At 35.8% G+C, this 14,465-nt stretch overlaps 1 protein-coding gene across 1 annotated transcript in view; it reads right to left on the bottom strand.

Moving 5' to 3' along the window:
- Positions 1–14,465, bottom strand: part of SLC38A11 (solute carrier family 38 member 11) — a gene marked incomplete at its 5' end in the record, with an annotated part of 51,863 nt that overhangs the window by 18,253 nt on the left and 19,145 nt on the right. The window lies entirely within an intron of this gene.

The raw sequence follows: 14,465 nt of genomic DNA on the forward strand, positions 1-14,465 counted from the left end.
GTAATTTTGTGGATTTGTTTGCTCATCAATTTAACAACAAGCATTTGTTATGTACTCATTGTTGAGACTCTCATTGAGGGAGATATAAAATTAATAACGTCCAATTGCTGCCCTTTATTCTCCTCCTTACTTTTTCAGGCTCCATCTACCCAAGGTATATTTAGCATTGCAGTTGAGGGTTGATGCACATGAACTAATAGTAACTAAGAATGTACTGAGTGTATCCTGGAAACTCAACTGTGTCATCTCATTTAACTTTTACAACAACATTGAGTATTACTCTCATCATTTAACAAATGAGGAAAGTCAATGGCTGGGTGGTGACATAATTTGCCAAGCTCCCACAGATAATAAGTGAGGAAGTTGGGGTTCGTCTTCTTGGTAAACTTTATCCTTATCAAATGTCTCTTCCATGCTGAACTTTCTGCCAGTGGCCTCAAATTTCCACCTGTGGTTATATTCCTCAAAAGGAGTTTTGGAAATATATACACTTTAAAGAGCTTGAAGCACCCTGTATCCTAGCAAAATTAAAATATTCAATATGAGCAGGAATTTGCCTCCCTGATTAGAATCCTCTTGTCCCCCGTCAGCAATGATGAACAGCACAGGCTCTAAGATCAAACAGATGGTCTCTGTGTTCGTCTGACTTCTTCTATTTATTATCTATGTGACTTCAGGCTAATTACTTGATCTTCCTGTGCTTTGATTTCTACATCTATAAAATGGGGATAACAGTAGACCTAAATCATTGAATTATTGTGCAGATTAGAGAAAATGTGTAAAACTTCCAAAAGAGAGACTATAACATAGCACATGTTAAATAAGTGGTCATTTTTATCATCATTTTTTATTAATACCTTTATTATCATCTATAGTTATTTAAGAAAAGGTAGCAAAAAAGGGCATGCTGGCAGACACCTATAATTCTAGAGACTTGAGAGGCTGAGGTAAGAGGATGGCAAGTTGGAGGCTAGCCTGGGTAACTTAGGGAGACCCTGTCTTTTTTTTTTTTTTAAGGCAGCAAAAAGTATAAAAGTATGGCCAACTTTCCTAGAAAGGAAAAACTTAGATAATACTTAGAATAATGCATGAAGGTAGAAGAGATGGGCACGGGAAGTATACTATAAAAATGAAGGCACTGGGGCTTTAAAATTTTAAAAAGAGAAATTCCAAAGATTAAAATCCACCTTTCCTAATTTTGTTATTCATTCTTTATGTAAATAGGACACAAAATAACCCTGTGTATTTTGCCAAAGTTTGTGGGATTTGTGCGGGATATCACCTTTCTTTCCACATAGGAAAGGAGCTATGATAGGAAAGGCTGTGGCAAGGGAGGCCCCGAGGGTGCCCTGACCTGCTCTGATTCCACTTGTTGGAGCGGGAGCTGCTGCCACCTGCTGCCCGCACTGCTGCAACTACAGTCAGCATTAGCAATCCCAGCACACCTGTTAAATTCCAAAATTAATGTGGAAAACACACACATTTTGTTTATCATCCTTAAAAAATTAATTTAGATCAAGGACAAATAACCGTTATGGAAATTTGAAGACTGTCTAAATTTCTAGGATGTTATAAATGATATCCTTTTTCATAGGGTTTCTGCTTGTGAAAAATACTCTCTTTTCCCCTTCAAAACAGATTGTGATAGTGTCCTGCGTTTAAAACTTCTATTAAAAACAGAAATGGAAGAGTTTGAGCTTCATTTTCCTCCTTTAATTCAATTTTTTCAGGTCCCTATGGTCTTTTTTGAAGATATTTCTGGCGTGTACAATAATACCTGAAGATGATTTTGGATTTTCTCTGTTAATCTTTTTAACAATATTTTTTAGTTGTAAGTGGACCTTTATTTTATTTTATATGCTAAGAATTGAACCCAGTGCCTCACACATGCTAGGCAAGCGCTATACCACCGAACCATAACTCCAGCCCCTCTCTGTTCATTTTAATGATGGTAATTTTTAAAGATGGGAAGTGCCAAAGAAGATATTAGAGACAGAAAAAAATGCATGTTGCCCAAATCTAGAGGAAGAGAAGAGATATTGAATGTGACTTTTGAATCATTTATAAAATAGTAAAGGACTGAGTACTAGGGGGAAAAAAAGCTTCACAGGAAAAAAAATGCACACACACACACAAATACACACACTTGGATATTTTATGTGATTGTGAAGTAATCATAAACTTGTGTGCTATAAAGCAAGTGTTAAATGCCAAATGTACAAAAAATAAAATACATGGAATAGAATATTTAGGTAAAATAGTAAGTTATAGAAAAAATGTAAAAATTATTGCTCAGTAATCATCAATATTTGTTTTGCAAACACATTGACTGGTACTACATGTTGTCAATAATATGTGCCTGTTAAGGGTATAAAAGCATGAACATGAATGAAGTTAACTTTAGCACATAATGGTAATCTCTGGGGAAACAGAAATGAATCAACTTTTAAATATGATCATATATCGCCCATCAAGATTGGATGCAAACATAAAAATGATTTTCGTCCAAGTTCCTGTTTCCTGAACTGTATGTAATTATACAGTATTTTCTACATAAAACCTCCCTCTCAAAGATGGAGAGGTAGTTCAGTGGCAGAGGGCTCGCCTAGCATGTGCAAGGCTCTGGGTTTGATTTCCAGCACTGCAAAAACAAAACCTCTCTGGATCTTAACCTAGTTTTTAAAAATTTTTTTGAGTTGTAGATGAGCACAATATCTTTATTTATTTACTTGTTTGTTTTTATGTGGTGCTGAGGATCTAACCCAGGGTCTCACACCTGCAAGGCAAGTGCTCTACCACTTAGCTCCAGCTCCAGCCCCTTAACCTAGTTTTTAACCTTGAATTTCAATGAGTATTCTAGAATTGAAACTTGATACTTCTTGTTTTCTAGTTACTTATTCATTCATTTAACATTCAACAAATATTTGTTGACCACACTGTGGTAATCATTGTTACAATCTTTGGGAATACTGCAGAGAAAAAGACTAAAGAGGTGAATTATTTTGGTGTATATTCTGCATCATAGAACAACTCTGTACAATGGTATTTTCTGTAATGATAGGCATGTACTATATTCATGCTGTGCAATATGGTTGTCTGATATAGAAGTCAAAAATGGCTACTGAGTATTTGAAGTTATGGCTAGTGTGACTGAAGAATTAATTTTTAATTTTATTTAATTTCATCTAACTTAAATTTACATAGCCACAAGTGCCTAGAAACTATTGTATAGGAAAGCAAAGATATAAAAGGAGTCATGTAGAAAGTCTAAGATAGCCTAAAGGAATTATACAAATTACCTAAAGAAGTTTCATTTTTCCTGTAACATAGTTTGTTCATTAATTTACAGTTTACTATTTACCATTTGAAATTTCCAAGTGACAACTAAAAGAATGGAGTAGTTGTGTGTTAAGATAACTAACAAGTGTACTTCATTAACTTCTAGAGAACCATGGATATTTGAGAATTTGCCAAAAAGAAAAAAAAAGGAGGGAACGTAATTTAAAGTGTAATTACATATAGAGTTATATGATAAAACAGTACATAGGAGTCATACTTTACTATAAAATATGAATTAAACTACTTCATAATTAAAAGATTAAATTATGGAATAAGTGCTTGATTTTATTTAAAACCAGAGGTGCTTTACCACTGAGCCACATTCTTGGTCCTTTTCATTTTTTATTTTCAGACAGCATCTTTCCTCACTAAGTTGCTGAGACTGGCCTCTACCTTACCATTCTCCTGCCTCAGCTTCTCGAGTTGCTAGGATACAGGCATGTGTCTCCATGCCTGGCTAAGTTCTTTATTTTAAAGAATAAGTCACAATAAGTTACCTTTAAATAAGGAATATTTTTCAGTTGATTATTCAAATTCAACCATATTAATTAACCTAGACTTTTCAGAAATATTTCTTTTCCACAAAAAGTCAGAAGAAACTCCTAAATAAGAACTTCTCTCCAATTTAAGTTTGTTCTAGATTATTCTATTAAAATTCATTTCCCTGAAGAATTGAAATCAATGTCACTTGCTGGTGTGTGTCTAGAATTAACAGAAGCCAACAGTTATGGAATTAGTTCATTGATCTCAGTGTTGTCTAACCTGCGAGTGTGAGTGTTACCCACCTATGAATGGAAGCTCTTTATCCACATCTTGCTCCTCCTGCTTCTTTAATTTAATAAATGTACTTGCTGGGTAAAGACCAAATAGTGACTAACATAATCAAACAAGGAACAACTAAAATAAGAATAAACTTAATTTTCATTGCGAAGAACACATTTTCTTTATGACTAAGAAATACACAGCAGATTGTAATAGAAAAAAATATGGACTTTGTGCTCAAAGAAACTTGGATTTAAATTTTAACTTTATGATTTATTAGCAAGTGACTTTTGGCAGATTGCTTAGTGATACTGTTCTCAATATTGATAATGCTATTTTATGTATTAATGTAAGAGTTAAATGAAAAGATGAAGGAAAGAAAGTGGTACACAGTGGATAATGTTAGATGAGTCCCTCTTTTCCTTGTTCTTTTTCCTTGCATTATAATTAAAGTCATAATCCATGTCTAAATCTGGGTGTAAGGATCAGCAAATATGGGAAATGAAAACTTCTTTATAGTATTCATAATTTTTTCTTCAAGAAAAAAAGGACCTTGGGCAATGCAAGATAGCTTATTCTTTTAAAAATAAGGGATTCTGGAAAAACATCAAAAATTTGTCTATCTCCCTACATACACAACGATCGCATTGGTACAGTCTGCCTGACATAACCATTTTAGAACTCTGGAGCTTATTGAAGCTTGAAACTTCCAGAAGAAAGAATCATTAGATGGTAAATTGAGGTTACTTTTAATCAAGTGGAGTTTTCACCATCGGAGCAACCACCCAAGACCCATACCGGGCAGACAGCCATGCTCACACATGTTCTAGGAGGAACTTGCCTGGAGCTTGTGGGAGCCAGAGTGGACAAAAAAGCACCATGTGTTCCAGATACAGGGATCTATGCTCAGATTTCTGATTGTTGCTTCTGATGACAAAAGTGCTGACAAAAAGGTGACAAACCATGATTACTGCATCTCCTCCCATTGTGGCAAGCCACTTCCTCTTGGCTAATGGGACTTCCACAGTGTTTGAAGAACCAGCACCCACCTCCTCTTAATTTTTGTATGTCAATGAAAAATATAAAGAACAAAATTATCTAACTACTGGATCATCTACTTCCTTTCTCTACGTGTTAGTTTATAGTTGCAATTACCCTACTTCATTAAGACATTAGGCAAAAAATTAAAAATAACTATATTTTGTGGAAATATTGTTGTGGCAGCCGTTGAGAATGGAACGCATTACAGCCAAGTAGAGGAAGCTCATGATGAGAACGAGCTGGCTTGCTGCACACAACCCTTTGAGTATAAACTCAGAAACATCAGAAAGCTACCAAGGATACTTCACCAAAAGGTAAAAATAAGAAAAATGGAAGGTCCTGGATAGAGGTCAGTGGATGGAGGTAAGAGATAAAGGAACTCCTAGGATGACAATGGGAAGAAAACGGAGACTCCAGTCTCTCTGGAGAGAATCAGTACAACAGAATGAAAGCTTTTTGAGGAAGCTCTCCAATAAATAAATAAATAAGTAAGTAAGTAAAATTAATAGGTATCCATATGTTTGAACATTTGAAAGAGGAGTAACAAAAATGATCAAATTTAAAAGCTAAATTGGACACCTAGCTAAATGGGTCAAAAATAACTCTGAGAGTAAAGTGCTCACTGTAGGAAAAAAACAAAAACAAAGAAAGAAAAATAAAACTATTTAACTTTAAAAGCTGTGCTATGTCTTGATGTACTATGATATGTATGATATGTATACCTAAAAAGAGGAAAGATAATTTGGGGACTGGCTTATAGCAGTTTGCAGCCTTAGTATGGCAAATACCTTTAAAAGATTGCTTCCCTTATCCTCCAAAATCTAAGCATATGCTAAGTCACATACTTGGGTTTTTGTCTTTGTCTTCTGTTGTTGTTGTTTGATGCTAGGGATTAAAGTCAGGGCTCTCTTGTGCAAAGGAGTTTTAGCTTTGAGATACACCTCAGCCAACCCCTTTTACTTTAAAAAACCCTTGGTGTGTGCATATGGCAGGGTGATGAAGGTGGAGAAGTTGGGGAAGTTGAATTGGTTTTGCAAAGTTGTCCAAGTTTTCATTCCAGGATTCAGGCTCTCATCCTGTTTTGAAAGACAGACTCCTCCTTATCTCCACATCAGCTGAGGAGCAATAAGGCCAGGCAGTAGGAAGCAAGTCCTAGGTATACCTCCAGTCTTCACCCACTCAGGAAAACAAGCTTTAGAGTGATTGCTCTGGAGCCTTAGAACAGGAGGCCTCCACATCAGGATGATCAAACAACCTTATGTCTCTCTCTGGCACATGCCCACGCTCTTTCTGGCTAAACAGAAGCAACCTCCAAACAATACAATCCTGGCAGAGCCTCCATTTTCGTTGTAAGTTTTATATGTTAACCTCCTCAATCACACATCTGAGAGTTAAGTGCTCTGGGTGGCACACAAGGCTCTTGTTTCCTGTCAGACCACAGGCTGTTCATGACAGGCAGATCTGAGCACTTCCTGCAGCTCTGGCATTAGCTGATAGCTCTCTGCCACTTCCTTGCCTGGATGGCTTGTATTCTGTTCTTTAGACAGTTGTGGTTTATGGGAACATAAAAACCTGACCGGGAAAATTCTTCTTGGGGAACTTTAACATCAAAGCTGATACGTTTTTAAAAAATAAAATTTAAAAGTTGATTTTGATTTAAAATGTACCTAAATCTTCAAGCTGGCTTTTTTGCCATAAAATAATTTTGGTTTTTAAAATATGAATATGTTCCAATTCCTGTGTCAACCCTTTAAAAATGGTCTTTACCTGTTTACTATTGTTCAGAATGAACAGTGGAGTGTGCGTAGGAGAGGGTGAGATTCACTTCTTTCATATGATAAAAATTTGTTAGAATTTTGGATGTTGTTTTGGTTTTCTATTGTGTCTTTCCACAAAACAATTTAAAATATGATGTGAATTTATATTAAAAATTAACATAATTTTAGATGTGAGCTACTGATAATTATTTTCACTGGGTTTCTACTCATGTTTTAACTGCTTCACCTTATATGCTGTCCCTGTACAGTCTTGCCCCCACCAGACTCTCCAGATACTCTAAAAGTTGCATTTCTAAAACTCTGGATGACTTCTTCTTCCCCCATCTCCCCCCACAAAAGTTACACAATATATAGATATCAAAATATCAAAAAGTTATTATATTTTCCCCAAATCTGCTTCTTCTCTGTCCTGGTAAGGAAACTAAAAGAGGATCCTGTCCTCTACATTTCTACAGCACCCTGCTTATAGCCCTGTCTATTGAGACCTGGATATGGTGGGCATGCCTATGGTCCCGTTTACTTGGGAGGCTGAGCAGGAGGATGGTTTGAGCTCAAGAATTCAGGGCCTACCTGGGCAAAGTACTGAGACTGCATCTCTCTCTTTTAATTTTTTAGTTGTAGTTGGACACAATACCTTTATTTTATTTATTTTCATGTGGTGTTGAGGATTGAACCCAGGGCCTCATGCATGCTAGTCAAGCTCTCTACTGCTGAGCCACAACCCCAGCCTTTGAAGTTATATTTCATGTGCTTATTTGTTCTGCTTTACCATCGATAAGCTATAAGAGAACCACAGAAAGGGCAGGGGTATATTTTCTTTTGAGCCCCCAAACCTAGAAAAGTGACTGACTTGCAGTCATTTATTTAATAAATACTAATTGATTGAAAAGACTCTTTCATTTTCTCAAATTGGTGGCAAGTTCTGGACCATCTACTGATCTACTTGTCTATGCCAGAAGTCTTGGTGTGACCAATTGCCCCTAGGTAACTCCTGCTCCCATGACCCTCTCTGTCATTAAGTCTTACTAATCTCATCAGCTTGAAATTAATTGAATATTTTCTCCACTTCATTTTTATCTGCTTTGCCTTTATAATGTTCCAATTGTCTTTTGCCTGGACACTTGCTATGGATAGCCTCCTAGGTTTTTACACTCCTATCTGTTTTCACCTCTGTTGCAAGAGAAGTCCAATTAAAATGGAGACTTAACTGGCCACTCTTCTGCTTAAGAACTGTCAATGCCCATTCAACTAAAGAACAAATCCCAGTTTCTTACCACTACACATGAAGTTTTTCCTTCATGTTGGTCTCTGCTAAACTCTATAGGTTCCTTTCCTTTTATATTCTACCCAAACTTTGTGCCCAGAATCACCAAATTCTAGGTACTTCTTAAATATAGAAGCTATATAAGGGGTGGTGATAGGGTTGTAGGGGCTGGTGGGAGCTATGGTTTGAGTAATTATGTCCCCTTTAAAATTAATGTTGTGGGCTTTTAAAATTAATGTAGTAGCATGCTTGCCTAGTACGCATGAGGCCCTGGGTGTAATTCCCAGTAGTGTTAAACATATAAATGAACAAATAAAATAGGTAAAATAAAATACTTGTTGCAACTTAATCCCCAGTACATCATATTGAGGTGTGGGGCCTTTAAGTGGTAAGTAGGCTGCAAGGAACTCTCACTTTGTAAAAGAACTTGAAGGAGTAAGTTCAGCCATTTTTGTTGTTCCTTCCCTTCTACCAGGTGAGGACATAGAACTTATTTCCCTCTAGAAGAAGCAGAGTTCAAGACACCATCTTGGAAGCAGAGAGAGCAACCCTAACAGCCACTGAATGCTGGTGCCTTGATTTTGTACTTAGCCTCTAAAACTGTGAGAAATACATTTCTGTTTTTTAATAAATTACCCAGTGACATTTCTGTAGCAGCAAAACAGACTGAAACAGTGGGCAAGGACAGCACAAATTTTCAGCAATTTTTCAAAAGTGACAATATGGAGATTAGTCATTGTTAAAATCATATAACATATATATGAGCAATATAAGAGCATATAGAATTCTTGACAAAATTATCAAGGCATTCTGGATACAGGGTACCTACCACAAGAAGGAGGAAAAAGCAAGTCCTAGGATGACAGAAATAGACACATTGTTTAGAAAGGAGTAGCATAAACTTATTTTTACAGGCTAGCTCCCCCAACCAATGGCAGTGTGTGCCTGCTGTCCAAATTTCTCCTAACATTGGAACCTTGAACTTCTGCCACTGCACATAGTACATCTCTAGACCTCACACATTTGTGCTAACAGTAGCTTCCACCCCGCCCTCATCCCCTTTTGACACAACCAATGCCTTTGTGTTTTTTCAAGCACCAAATCACATATTGTCTTATCCTGATATATTACCTGCCTACACAGGTTGGATTAAGAGCCCTTCCTCTGCTTCCATGGCACCAAATAATAATATATTGAGATTGTCTTTATATGTTTATTCTATATAGAACTAACCATTACTTTATATGTTTATTCTATAAAACATAAGGATGTGATGTCAGGGACTGTGCTTTCTTCATCTTTGTAGTCCAAATATTTACAAGAGAGACAGGTGTCAGTTGGCCATTTAATAACTTCTTACTGGCTCAAAGAAAAGGCTATTCATTTTTTGCTCTTTGTTTGTGAATCTGTACCAGAGACCAGTTAGATTTCTGACTGGAATAAACAGAGAGCTGTAAACATGACTAAGACAGCCATTTATAAAAATACCTGATCATGAGTAAAGGAGGACTTGACATTGAGCTACTGAGGCTGTTCCTCTTGCTCTTCTGATATTTGGAATGACTGGATGAATCCTCCTTAAGCACATACCATATTGCAGACGTTTTTCCTATGTTCATGTAATCTCAAATCAAACAATAGTTCTGGGTGATGTTTCACATGGGCAATTTGTCAAGTGAAACATACCACTAGCTCTAGCAGTGAGGCAGAACCTAAAGTCAAATGATGTATTAGCAAATGAGTTAGCAAATTTTTTAAAGCATTGGAACTAGACTTAGGAGAATTTTGTTTGACATGAATTTTTTTTTTTTTATCGTCTCAAGACAACTTTTATTATCTCATTACTTTGAAATTTTGGTCAGTCAATCCCCAAGTTACATTGACTAAATCCAGAAAGCATATGGATTCATTCAAATATTCAACTGATAATTCAACAATTCTTTGCTGAATTCTAATTTCATGTTAGGCACTCTGCTGAGTAATAGGTATACAGTGTGAAAAAGCATATGTGATTTCTGTTATCGTGGCACTTGTGGTATGTGGAGAAAAATAAAATACAAAGGGAAATGCATAAAATATGAATAAAGACAATTTAACAGAAGTATCATCATTTTATTCCTGTGTGTGGCTCCAAATGTAATCAACTAGAATATTCAAGTCCTGAACCTATTCCCATTCATCATACTCTCAGGTAATAATCTCACTGTTGAGATAATTGAGGCTACTGGGTATAGACACTCAAGTCTCCTACTATGGTCTTCAGAAGGTATCCATGTTTTATTCTCCATATCCTTATTCTACCATTTCAAGAAATGTACTAGCTCCTTTCCAATATTCTAAATTTCAATCATTCAAGATTTCATGGAGGACTTGTGGCTTCATCTTTTTACTTGATCTATAACATGCTCACTATCTCCCATGGTAAAAAAAAAAAAAAATATATATATATATATATATATATATATATATATATATTAAATACACTTTTTAAAAAGTACGTTTAGAGCTCTGACTCAAGACAGTTTTACCATACTACTTTTATTCATTGATGCTTTTCATCAAAGAAGAAAGAAGAAGAGAGATAAGAGGAAGTGGAGAGGGGGAAGGAAGAAGGAAAGAGAGAAGGGGAAGATTTGCCAAATTAATTTTTCTATTATTTTCTTAATTCTTAATTCTCTCTCAGTTGCTTCCTCCTGTACCATTTAACTGAAACTCCTATCCTCTGAAGAGGATTTCTGAGGTTTGCACCACATAATGGCCACTCTTCTAGCATCACTGACCTGACTTCTTTTGGGATCACCTTTTGTTTTTTCTACTCTTTGGAAGGGTTGACTATATTCTTAACTCCAAGAATGGGCATGTATAGTCCAAACACAAGCAACTCAACACAAACTGTGATGATGAGGTCTGAGATCATCCTGGGTCCTCATTAGAATCCTCATTAGAGCCAACCACCACTAATTCTGGGAAGTGAGGCTGAAGGAACCCTAAAAGAGAAAGCTCTTTCCCTTTCTATGGACTTGGACTTCAATGGATATAGGTTAAGATGGCTGAGGCCATTGTGACACAGTGAGGAAAATCTTTCAGATACAAGATCCAGAACAGGAAACAGAGAAAAGAGACAATAACAACAATAGCCCCAAATCAGAAAACAAAAAAACTATACCTGATTTCATTATTTGAGACCCTACATCCAATCATACCTAATTATAAAAAATAATCTTGAACTTTACAGTTGTGTCAATAAATTCTCCTTTGTGTCAACCAGTTCATAATCCTGTGGTTGTCATTTGCACAACAAAAAGGGGAATAATTTATATATCATCAAAATTTTCAATGGCCAGTATTTGGCAGAATGAATTATTTCTTTCTTCTATTATGTACTCTTTCTCTGCCTTTACTCATATTTTAAATGATCCTTTCTTTAAACCGCCTCTAGTGCTTTATACATTAAATGGTAGAATTTCAAGGTTAGAGTAGATAAAGGGTAAGGAAATTAATATGTACTGAGATCTATGGAAAGGCACACTGTATATAAATGCTTGTTAAAAGTTCAGACATACAAAATTATGTTTAGAATTCCACATTATTGATTGAAATGCTTTTTTTCTAATTTTTTTTAGTTGTAGATGGATATAATACATTTGTTTTATGTATTTATATGTGGTGCTGCAGATTGAACCCAAGGCCTCACACATGCCAGGTAAGCGCTCTACCACTGAGCCACAGCCACAGCCCAATTAAGATGCTTTTAAAAGAGATGTCATAGGAAGGAAAAATAGTTTTAAGTTTGGAACTGCATATTATTGTTCCCATTCTGAATGTAAAAATCGAATATTAATGAGAAAATAAATGAAGGATTTTGCCTCTTACTCTAGCTAAGAAAAAAAAGTAGAAAAAAATAGGAGAAATGTATTACTGCATTTTTATCTCACACACTTTCTGGAAAGCAATTAAATTTCCTTGCCACCTCAGTTTTTAGAAAGCAAAAGGTTAGAAAACACAATAAAATTGAACATAATTTCCAAAAAGTACTGGAAGTCATTGGACTGTGAGATATTTGAAATCATATCAAGAAGCAGGATTTATAGCCCTATGAGTTATGGAAAAGGAAATTGAATTGTGTTTTATTTTTAAAACACAACCACTAAAAAGATGTTTCCATAGTAACAAGGTCAATACCAGTGGCCATTACAGACCTTCCTCTTTTCTGATAGCGGGTTTAAAGATCTTTTTCAAATACCACTTTAAAGGCCCTATGAAAAAACTACAGCTTTTCTGATCATTCATCTGAACCAAAAATGAAGAAATCACACATGGTGTATTGAATTTCTCATGTTTTATGGATTATAAGCATTCATGGCTGCCATATTTTCAGAAAGAATCTTGCTTGACTAGCCAACCCCTGAACATGGGATTTAATTAGCCTGATCTTAAATAGGGACAAACAGAAGTTGTTTGCAGTAGTATTCAAACAGAAATAAAAGGTGGCACAATATTTTAAAACATACTCCTTTAACATCTAAACATTGAGAGAGTTAAGTAAATAGCCCCTGTTATTAGAAAATTTCAAAGGTTCAGATTAAATATGATATCACTGCTAGAAGAAGATACTGTCCACATTTTGTTTATACTGCTGAATTTAAATAGCTCTTAGTACACAAAATCAATTTATTTAACACCACCAGGATGTGGACTCTCCTACCTGTTTTCTCTGTATCAAGCCACACTATTCATCTGATAATCATTGTATAGCTTTATCATCTTCACTAAATGTGAACCCTTGAGAGCAGAGATATTTTACTTTGTGTTCATGATAGTACCTCACATTTCACTTATATATAAAAATACTGAGAAATAGTGGTGAATGAATTGTAAAAAATAATCATACAACAGCAACTAAGATAACACAAAATCTCTGGTTTAATTTTAGAAACAATGTGTCAGTTGATATACTCATGATTGTAATCTCTTTAAACCAAGAGCTTTTAATTCCTGTAAGCCAAGATCCTTGTTCACAGAGTCTTCAACTGTTAAGTAATGAATTCAGTTGCCTGTCTCTTAGGTCAGTTCTGTCAGAATCTCTGCAGGTGGGGCATGGAAACAACGGATTTTAAAGCTATTCAGGGGATTCTAATATGAAGCCAGAGGTGGAAATCACTGATTCACACTCTGCTTCTGGGGCACAATTAAGGATTAATTTCTTTACTCCCTAATTTAGCTACTTCACCCCCCCCCCCCGCTTTAATTTTGCCTGAAAGTATTATGTATATCAAATATAGGGCTGGGCCTCAGTGGTAAGAGTGCTCACCTAGCATGTGTGAGCCCCTGGCTTCAATTCCCAGTACCAGAAGAAAAAAAAAATCTAAATATATGTCTTCTTGTTGTAATACGATTTGTTCCTTAGAATAATTTTTAACAATAAAATGTTTCAATTACAATGGTTTGGTTTCATATAATTAAAATTTTTAGCCAAATTATTATTTATTATATTCTGTTGAATGCTTTTTGTTGCTATAAATTTAGAGTTTGAAAAGCAGAGTTGAATACAGAACCAATATAATAGATACTAAATAAATATCAGTAGAATTGAATATATGCTTTTGAACTCTTATAGCTCTTATAGATGCCTTTCTTGGACCTGTAATGCCTTTTACCCCCTTATCTATCTAGAAAAATTCCATTTTATCTTTCAAAATTCCCAGATCATATTTTCTTCCTCCCGGAATCTCCCCTAATCTCTTAAACACTCTCTCTCGGTGTTTCCTCTGCCCCTTTCATGGTTCTACTTGGTACTTATCACGTATTACTTTTATTTATTTTTCTTCTTTGCTTGTTTGTAAAATAAATCCCTTCTCCATAATTGACTGTGAACAGCTTGCATCAGGTACTGATTTATGCCTTTCTACTCTTTTTCTCTCAGAGACTGTTACAGTAACTGGAGACAATAGACACTCAGTAGAATTTCACAATCTCTACTGTTAGGGACTGACTTGAATCCCCTCCAAATTCAGGTCAAAGCTCTGACTCTGAGTGTGATGGCATTTGGAAAAGAGGACTTTGGGGGCAGTCAGGGTTAGATGTGGCCATGAGAGCTGGCCTTCATGATGGCATTAACCCCCTCATTAGCAGAGGCCACAGTGACCTTGTTCTTTCTCTCTGCCGTGTGAGAACAGAGAAGAGGAGGAAGACCCTCCCCAGAATCCAAACTCATTGGATCTGATCTCTGACTTCTGCCCTCTGTTTAGGGAACTCATTCTACGGTGTTTTGTGATGGTCTG

Source organism: Spermophilus citellus (genome assembly GCF_964194105.1).
Source record: "Spermophilus citellus genome assembly, chromosome: 11".
NCBI lineage: Eukaryota > Metazoa > Chordata > Mammalia > Rodentia > Sciuridae > Spermophilus > Spermophilus citellus.